This window comes from Rhipicephalus microplus, unplaced genomic scaffold (assembly GCF_043290135.1).
Source record: "Rhipicephalus microplus isolate Deutch F79 unplaced genomic scaffold, USDA_Rmic scaffold_581, whole genome shotgun sequence".
Taxonomy (NCBI): domain Eukaryota; kingdom Metazoa; phylum Arthropoda; class Arachnida; order Ixodida; family Ixodidae; genus Rhipicephalus; species Rhipicephalus microplus.
The window spans coordinates 20,001-30,000 of record NW_027465140.1 but is presented as its reverse complement, the minus strand read 5'-3'; the positions used below and the strand labels follow the sequence as shown (position 1 = coordinate 30,000).

Genomic DNA, 10,000 nt, shown 5'->3' with positions numbered 1-10,000 from the left:
TTGCCACCGCACACCAAAATGCCGATCCGGCTGCCTACTTTAGCCAACAGGTGGAGCCAGGCGCGCCGTACTTGCGCGGCACTTCCCACGTCCACCGAAGTCGGTGCCAAGGACCACTTTCGGCGCCGGAGCCGCGTACGAGCCTACTCGAGGCGGAAGAACGAAGCCAGCAAGGGCCTGGCCGCAAGTGCGTTCAATTGTCGGGACGTCCAAGTCCCTCGTTCTTCCGTGCTTCCTCTTTCGGCAAGTCGTTGCGGCACCTTCCCAAAGCGCGCAGACCCGCTAATCGCGACGAGCGCGACGTGGCCGTGCCGCCTTTCCCTCGGCAGCAAGCAAAACGCCTGGCAACGTCGACGCTCCCCTAACCGCGATCTCGCACCGTGTTTCGTGTGGCGAATTCAAAAGCCGGCCGGCGCTGCTGCAACCATTACGGTCGGTACGCATACGCCGCGGAGGGCGGGACGGTCATCGGAGCGTGCGGTTCCTCCATCGAGTACTGCGCACCTCGGCCGTCGCATCGCCGTGCCATGACCGGCCGCGCGTCAACGCGAACCGGTGCCAGCGAGATCCCTCGCCTGCAAGAACCGACCGGCAGCCTCCGTCACCCGAGGACGCGGAGGCGCTTGCCGCGGACGGCGGGACGGTATGCACTGGTGCACAGCGGACCCGTCACATCGCCAGTTCCTTGACCGACCGCCGACGCTTGTGCCGTTCCTCTCGTACTTGGCAGTCGCCGCGCGATTGTCGGGTCTCGTTCTTGCACGCTCGAACGGTCGGGAGGGCACTCGGCTGGCGTTTCGGGAACGCGCAGCCTCGCCTTCTACCGACGTAACCACGACTCGCCGTTCGCGCTCCGCCGCTCCTGTTTACAGTACTAGGCGGTCCCGCAGCGGTCGGGTCGCGCATTTCGAGCGCTTCGAGCCACGGTGCAGTGGCGGGTCGAAAGCCGACCTATGAGTGCGTTGCGCCGTTTGTACCCGCGTCCGCCACCTGGCCGACCGTCCAAGGTCGCGGTGTTGGCGTCCGCTGGGCGCAACAATTTGTCACGGGGTGCCGCTCCACATTCAGGCAGCCCCGTGGGGAAAAGCCGACCCCGCGTCCAAACGGGGTCAGCGGCAGAAAGTGTCGGGCGCAGACGCAGCTGAGGCGCTCACCCTTCACAATCCGTTAATGATCCTTCCGCAGGTTCACCTACGGAAACCTTGTTACGACTTTTACTTCCTCTAAATGATCAAGTTTGGTCATCTTTCCAACAGACCGGCGCAACCGAAAGGCCGCGCCGGACATCGGTCCGAAGACCTCACTAAATCATTCAATCGGTAGTAGCGACGGGCGGTGTGTACAAAGGGCAGGGACGTAATCAACGCGAGCTTATGACTCGCGCTTACTGGGAATTCCTCGTTCAAGGGGAACAATTGCAAGCCCCTATCCCAATCACGAAAGAAGTTCCACGGGTTACCCAGTCTTTTCAGACAGGGATAAAGACACGCTGCTTCCTTCAGTGTAGCGCGCGTGCGGCCCCGGACATCTAAGGGCATCACAGACCTGTTATTGCTCTGTTTCGTGCGGCTAGGAGCCGCTTGTCCCTCTAAGAAGGTTGTAAGGTGCTGGGAACCCCGCACCTATTTAATAGGCTAGAGTCTCGTTCGTTATCGGAATTAACCAGACAAATCGCTCCACCAACTAAGAACGGCCATGCACCACCATCCACCGAATCAAGAAAGAGCTCTCAATCTGTCAATCCTCCCAGTGTCCGGGCCGGGTAAGTTTTCCCGTGTTGAGTCAAATTAAGCCGCAGGCTCCACTCCTGGTGGTGCCCTTCCGTCAATTCCTTTAAGTTTCAGCTTTGCAACCATACTTCCCCCGGAACCCAAATACTTTGGTTTCCCGGAAGCTGCCCGCCGAGTCATTTGAGTAACTCAGGCGGATCGCTGGTTGGCATCGTTTATGGTCAGAACTAGGGCGGTATCTGATCGCCTTCGAACCTCTGACTTTCGTTCTTGATCAATGAAAACATTCTTGGCAAATGCTTTCGCAGTAGTTCGTCTTGCGACGGTCCAAGAATTTCACCTCTAGCGCCGCAATACGAATGCCCCCGTCCGTCCCTCTTAATCATTACCTCGTATTCCAAAAACCAACAGAACAGAAACGAGGTCTTGTTCTATTATTCCATGCAAGTTTATTCAGGCGACTCGCCTGCGTTGAGCACTCTAATTTTTTCAAAGTAAAAGCACCGGCCATCTCGAGGCACACAATGAAGTGCACCAAGAAAGAACCGGCATGATGTTCAGTCCGAGCCGTCGCATCGGGTAGATGCACTACTCGTCTGGAACTGAGATCCAACTACGAGCTTTTTAACCGCAGCAGCTTTAGTATACGCTATTGGAGCTGGAATTACCGCGGCTGCTGGCACCAGACTTGCCCTCCAATTGATCCTCGTTAAAGGATTTAGAGTGTACTCATTTCAATTACGGGGCCTCAAAAGAGTCCCGTATTGTTATTTTTCGTCACTACCTCCCCGTGCCGGGAGTGGGTAATTTGCGCGCCTGCTGCCTTCCTTGGATGTGGTAGCCGTTTCTCAGGCTCCCTCTCCGGAATCGAACCCTGATTCTCCGTTACCCGTAACAACCATGGTAAGCAAGTAACCTACCATCGAAAGTTGATAAGGCAGACACTTGAAAGAAACGTCGCCGGCTCGTGGCCATGCGATCAGCACAAAGTTATCCAGAGTCACCACACAATACGGGCCGAAACCCGATCGATCTTGGTCTAATAAAAGCACCCGTTACCCAAAGGGCTCCAGGCTCACTGCATGTATTAGCTCTAGAATTGCCACAGTTATCCAAGTAGGAAGAAACGATCTAAGGAACCATAACTGATTTAATGAGCCATTCGCGGTTTCGCCTTATTTCGGCATGTACTTAGACATGCATGGCTTAATCTTTGAGACAAGCATATGATTACTGGCAGGATCAACCAGGTAATCGTTCGACTGCGCGTCCGTCCTCGCCCTCGGCGGGCCGGACGCAGTCTGTGTGCGGCGGAGGCCACCTTCAGGCGCCCCAACACGCTTATTTTGCACTCCGAGATGACGGCGTTCGAGCTCGCTACGGCACAACCTTCCCGAAAGACGAGTGGGAGCCGTGCGGCAAGAAGCACGTTCATGCTCGCTCTTTTTCGTTGCATCGACTCGGTCGCGCCGTGCGGGTTGCCCAAGCCCGCTGCACTGTCGGTGGACCGGCCGGAACTAGCAACGGAGCCGAGACTGCAAAGCCGCCAGACGACGGGTCACGCCCGCGTCTTCGGCGCTTTCGCATCTGAATCGCCCGAGGACGACACGGAACACACCTCGATATCGTGGTAAAACGGCACCGTCCGACAACCAGCCCCTAACGCATCAAGCGGATGAGGCTGCAGACGACTGCCGTGGATTCCCCTGGAGCAGACCCGAGGACACGCTTGACGAGGCCGAAGCCCGCCGCATATCAGACACCCGGTCGCTTTCGCGTACGCCGCTCACGAGAACCCCCACATAATAGCAGCGATAAGTACCCAGACCTCCTTGGGCCCTAATACGAGCGTACTCGAGAAAATTTCACCGCGGGTGTGCCCCGAAACGTGTGGCATGTTGAGCGTGCCACAAGTCTACGTCGCTCTCAAACCCGCCGAGGTCGTAGAATTTGCGACCCTACTCACGAAATTCCCACCGAGGATACGGCCGCAAACGTACCGCACCTTGGGTAGGCCACGAGTTTGTGCAACACTACGCTGACGGCACAGCACCGAGGTCGTGCGCGCACGCACGGGAAAATTCCGCCGCGGTTTCTGCCGAAAACGTGAGGCACCACGACTCTCCGCAAGTTCGCGTCGACTGCGAAAGACCGAAGTCGTGAACGACGTGTCCGCTACTCGCCGCCGACACGCTGGACACCAAACGTACAACGACTCGACGGCGTCGTAGAGGCCCACGACGCGGTTTTCCTTAACGACGTCTCGGCGTGGCACCGACAGGTTAGAACGGCCGACCAACGTTCCCTGTCCGCCGTTCGGCTCAGTCGAAGGGCTCGGCGACTTCGGCAACGCTGCGAAGCCGCACGGTGACGCACGCCATGTCCCCATTTTTTTTTTTCTTTCTGCGTCTGCCGGGGTGCCCCTATAATAGCAGCGATAAGCACCCAGACCGCCGTGGGTCGCTCGCCCCGGCTGACGTGGTTTTTCGTACTCCTGCGGCGGTCGCCGTCAAGCACGTCCAAATACGCTACTTTCGTGGGCGCATTCACGCTCTTTCGCTTCGCCGGAGTGCCAGCACTCACTCTGCCAAAAACGGCGAACATCCGAGCGGCGGTTCCCACTTTTGCGTCGGCGTCGCAAACCCCGCCCCGGCAGACGAGGTTTGCCGTACTCGTGCGACGGTGGCCGGCGGGCACGTCGAAAGACGCCGATATCGTGCGCGAATTGGCGCACCTTGGCTTCACCGGAGTGCCGCCACTGACTCCTCCAAAAACGGCGAAGATCCGAGCGGCGCTTCCCACTTTCGCATCGGCGTCCCGAACTCCGCCCCGGCTGACGCGGTTTACCGTACTCGTGCGACGGTCGCCGGCGAGCACGTGGAAAGACGCCGATATCGTGCCCGAATCGGCTCCGTTCGGCTTCGCCGGAGTGCCAGCACTGGCTCGGCGAAAGACGACGAACATCCGAGCGACGGTTCTCACTATTGCGTACGCGTCGCAAACCCCGCCCCGGCAGACGCACTTTGCCGTACTCGTGCGACGGTCGCCGGCGAGCACGTAGAAAGACGCCGATATCGTGCCGGAATCGGCCCCGTTTGGCTTCGCCGGAGTGCCAGCACTCACTCGGCCACAAACGGCGAACATCCGAGCGGCGGTTCCCACTTAGCCGTCGGCGTCCCGAACTCCGCCCCGGCAGACGCGGTTGCCGAGCTCGTGCGACTAGCGACCGCGAAGCCGTCTCGCGACGCCGCTTTCGTGCGCGGCTCCCACTGCGACCTGGGTCACCCGAGGTCGACGAGCAAAAAAGAATGTCGAAAAAAATTTTTTTTTTTTTTGCGTCTGCCGGGGTGCCCCTATAATAGCAGCGATAAGCACCCAGACCGCCATGGGTCGCTCGCCCCGGCTGACGTGGTTTTTCGTTTTCCTGCGGTGGTCGTCGTCAAGCACGTCCAAACACGCCACTTTCGTGGGCGCATTCGCGCTCTTTCGCTTCGCCGGAGTGCCAGCACTCACTCTGCCAAAAACGGCGAACATCCGAGCGGCGGTTCCCACTTTTGCGTCGGCGTCGCAAACCCCGCCCCGGCAGACGAGGTTTGCCGTACTCGTGCGACGGTGGCCGGCGGGCACGTCGAAAGACGCCGATATCGTGCGCGAATTGGCGCACCTTGGCTTCACCGGAGTGCCGCCACTGACTCCTCCAAAAACGGCGAAGATCCGAGCGGCGCTTCCCACTTTCGCATCGGCGTCCCGAACTCCGCCCCGGCTGACGCGGTTTACCGTACTCGTGCGACGGTCGCCGGCGAGCACGTGGAAAGACGCCGATATCGTGCCCGAATCGGCTCCGTTCGGCTTCGCCGGATTGCCAGCACTGGCTCGGCGAAAGACGACGAACATCCGAGCGACGGTTCTCACTATTGCGTACGCGTCGCAAACCCCGCCCCGGCAGACGCACTTTGCCGTACTCGTGCGACGGTCGCCGGCGAGCACGTAGAAAGACGCCGATATCGTGCCGGAATCGGCCCCGTTTGGCTTCGCCGGAGTGCCAGCACTCACTCGGCCACAAACGGCGAACATCCGAGCGGCGGTTCCCACTTAGCCGTCGGCGTCCCGAACTCCGCCCCGGCAGACGCGGTTGCCGAGCTCGTGCGACTAGCGACCGCGAAGCCGTCTCGCGACGCCGCTTTCGTGCGCGGCTCCCACTGCGACCTGGGTCACCCGAGGTCGACGAGCAAAAAAGAATGTCGAAAAAAATTTTTTTTTTTTTTTGCGTCTGCCGGGGTGCCCCTATAATAGCAGCGATAAGCACCCAGACCGCCATGGGTCGCTCGCCCCGGCTGACGTGGTTTTTCGTTTTCCTGCGGTGGTCGTCGTCAAGCACGTCCAAACACGCCACTTTCGTGGGCGCATTCGCGCTCTTTCGCTTCGCCGGAGTGCCAGCACTCACTCTGCCAAAAACGGCGAACATCCTAGTGGCGGTTCCCACTTTTGCGTCGGCGTCGCCAACCCCGCCCCGGCATACGCGGTTTGCCGTACTCGTGCGGCGGTGGCCGGCGGGCACGTCGAAAGACACCGATATCGTGCGCGAGTCGATGCTTCTTGGTCTCGCAGGAGGGCCGCCACTCACTCCTGCAAAAACGGCGAAGATCCGAGCGGCGCTTCCCACTTTTTCGTCGGCGTCGCAAACCTCGCCCCGGCAGACGCGCTTTGCCGTACTCGTGCGACGGTCGCCGGCGAGCACGTCGAAATACGCCGATATCGTGCCCGAATCGGCCCCGTTTCGCTTCGCCGGAGTGCCAGCACTCGCTCGGCCAAAGACGACGAACATCCGAGCGACGGTTCCCACTATTGCGTACGCGTCGCGAACCCCGCCCCGGCAGACGCGGTTTGCCGTACTCGTGCGGCGGTGGCCGGCGGGCACGTCGAAAGACGCCGATGTCGTGCACGAATTGGCGCTCCTTGGCTTCACCGGAGTGCCAGCACTCACTCGGCCAAAAACGGCGAACATCCGAGCAGCGGTACCCACTTAGCCGTCGGCATCCCGAACTCCGCGCCGGCTGACGCGGTTGCCGAGCTCGTGCGACTAGCGACCGCGAACGCGTCTCGCGACGCCGCTTTCGTGCGCGGCTCCCATTGCGACCTGGGTTACCCGAGCTCGACCAGCAAAAAAGAAGGTCGAAAATTTTTTTTTTTTTTCTGCGTCTGCCGGGGTGCCCCTATAATAGCAGCGATAAGCACCCAGACCGCCGTGTGTCGCTCGCCCCGGCTGACGTGGTTTTTCGTACTCCTGCAGCGGTCGCCGTCACGCACGTCCAAATACGCCACTTTCGTGGGCGCATTCGCGCTCTTTCGCGTCGCCGGAGTGCCAGCACTCACTCTGCCAAAAACGGCCAACATCCGAGCGGCGGTTCCCACTTTTGCGTCGGCGTCGTAAACCCCGCCCCGGCAGACGCGGTTTGCCCTACTCGTGCGACGGTCGCCGGCGAGCGCGTCGAAAGACGCCGATATCGTGCGCTAATTGGCGCTCCCTGGCTTCTCCGGAGTGCCGCCACTCACTCCTCCAAAAACGGCGAAGATCCGAGCGGCGTTCTCCACTTTCGCATCGGCGTCCCGAACTCCGCCCGGGCTGACGCGGTTTACCGTACTCGTGCGACGGTCGCCGGCGGGCACGTCGAAAGACGCCGATATCGTGCCGTAATCGGCCCCGTTTGGCTTCGCCCGTGTGCCAGCACTCACTCGGCCAAAAACGGCGAACATCCGAGCAGCGTTTCCCACTTTCGCATCGGCGTCCCGAAGCCCGCCCCGGCAGACGCGGTTTGCCCTACTCGAGCGACGGTCGCCGGCGATCACGTCGAAAGGCGCCGAATTCGTGCACGAATCGATGCTTCTTGGTCTCGCAGGAGGGCCGCCACTCACTCCTGCAAAAACGGCGAAGATCCGAGTTGCGCTTCCCACTTTTTCGTCGGCGTCCCGAACTACGCCCCGGCTGACGCGGTTTACCGTACTCGTGCGACGGTCGCCGGCGGGCACTTCAAAATACGCCGATTTCGTGGGCGCATTCACGCTGTTTCGCTTCCCCGGAGTGCCAACACTCACTCTGCCGAAAGCGGCGATCATCCGAGCGGCGGTTCCCACTTTTGCGTCGGCTTCGCAAACGGCGCCCCGGCAGACGCGCTCGTGCGACGTACTCGTGCGACGGTCGCCGGCGAGCACGTCGAAAGACGCCGATATCGTGCTCGAATCGACCCCGTTTCGCTTCGCCGGAGTGCTGCCAGTCACGGCGCAGAAAACGGCGAACAAGTGTTTTTTTTTTTTTTTTTCCTAGAATTTGTGTTATAGAAGGCACATTTGATATCGGACGATAATTTTCAACTTTATCACGCGCACCGATTTTCGTGTAGAGGTTTGCAAGTTTATGGGAATTTCTCCACTTGGAATAATGCGATTTAGTAGTACTACGAGAACTTCATGGATGTACTCAAGGGTACGGGGCAAGTCAGTTACGTCAACACCTGCAGATTTTTTACACTTCAAACTGAAAATTGTTGGTTGTGAGTCCTCGTGTGATATTAAAGGCCGATTCGCTAACACATAGAACAAAGAAAGAAAGGAAGAAAAAACGCCCGCGCTCGCTCAAGAAACCTGGGTTCGCAACAAGTGGCAACAACAAGCAACCGAGCGAGTGCGCCAAAACCCGTGGCGGCCGAACAAACGCGAAGTCCCAACCGCGTCAGCCGGGGCGGCACGGGACAGGAAAAATCACTTCAGCCGGGGCGGCGGGGCACCGAATAAACCTCGTCACCTCGTCGCAGGATAAAAGAGGAAACAAAAAGTCTAAACAGCGTCTGCTGGAGCGAATGCGTAATAAAACAACAACAACAACAAAAAAAAAAAACACCCGCGCTCAAGAAGTCTGCAATCACCACAAAAGGCGACTGTGACCGAGCAGCGTCAGCCGGGGCCGTGCGGAAACGGAAAAACCGCGACTACCGGGGCGTCGAGGCACCGAAAAATCCACTTCAGCCGCGGCGAAAAAAAAAAACAAAAAGAAAGACGGAGGGGGGGGGGGGAACCACGTCTGCCGGGGCGAAGGAAAAAAAAAAACGCGTCTGCCGGGGCGAGCCCGGGTGCGGCACCACCGGGAAAACTGTGGCAAACAGACATGGCGATCGAGTGAGTGGGCCGCCAGCCAGGCTCAGCCAAAAAGTGCAAAGTCCGAACTGCGTCAGCCGGGGCGGCAAAAACCACGTCAGCCGGGGCGGCGCAAAAAACCGCGTCTGCCGGGGCGGCACGAAACCGCGTCAGCCGGGGCGGCGCGAAAACTGCGTCAGCCGGGGCGAAAGAAAAAAAAAAAAAAAACGCGTCTGCCGGGGCGAGCCCGGGTGCGGCACCACCGGGAAAACTGTGGCAAACAGACATGGCGATCGAGTGAGTGGGCCGCCAGCCAGGCACAGCCGAAAAGTGCAAAGTCCGAACCGTGTCAGCCGGGGCGGCAAAAAACCGCGTCAGCCGGGGCGGCGCAAAAAACCGCGTCTGCCGGGGCGGCACGAAACCGCGTCTGCCGGGGCGGCGCGAAAACTGCGTCAGCCGGGGCGAGCCCGGGTGCGGCACCACCGGGAAAACTGTGGCAAACAGACATGGCGATCGAGTGAGTGGGCCGCCAGCCAGGCTCAGCCAAAAAGTGCCAAGTCCGAACTGCGTCAGCCGGGGCGGCAAAAAACCGCGTCAGCCGGGGCGGCGCAAAAAACCGCGTCTGCCGGGGCGGCGCGAAAACCGCGTCTGCCGGGGCGGCGCGAAAACTGCGTCAGCCGGGGCGAAAGAAAAAAAAAAACGCGTCTGCCGGGGCGAGCCCGGGTGCGGCACCACCGGGAAAACTGTGGCAAACAGACATGGCGATCGAGTGAGTGGGCCGCCAGCAAGGCTCAGCCAAAAAGTGCTAAGTCCGAACTGCGTCAGCTGGGGCGGCAAAAAACCGCGTCTGCCGGGGCGGCACGAAACCGCGTCAGCCGGGGCGGCGCGAAAACCGCGTCTGCCGGGGCGGCACGAAACCGCGTCAGCCGGGGCGGCGCGAAAACTGCGTCAGCCGGGGCGAGCCCGGGTGCGGCACCACCGGGAAAACTGTGGCAAACAGACATGGCGATCGAGTGAGTGGGCCGCCAGCCAGGCACAGCCGAAAAGTGCTAAGTCCGAACTGCGTCAGCCGGGGCGGCAAAAACCGCGTCAGCCGGGGCGGCGCGAAAACCGCGTCTGCCGGGGCGGCACGAAACCGCGTC

The 10,000-nt window shown here is 60.3% G+C and overlaps 1 non-coding gene across 1 annotated transcript; it reads right to left on the bottom strand.

Moving 5' to 3' along the window:
* Nucleotides 1-1,168: 1,168 nt before the first annotated feature.
* Nucleotides 1,169-2,983, bottom strand: LOC142795197 (small subunit ribosomal RNA). Its single transcript, XR_012892844.1, has one exon. It is a non-coding gene; the product is annotated as a small subunit ribosomal RNA (ribosomal RNA).
* Between the last annotated feature and the right edge of the window lie 7,017 nt (nt 2,984-10,000).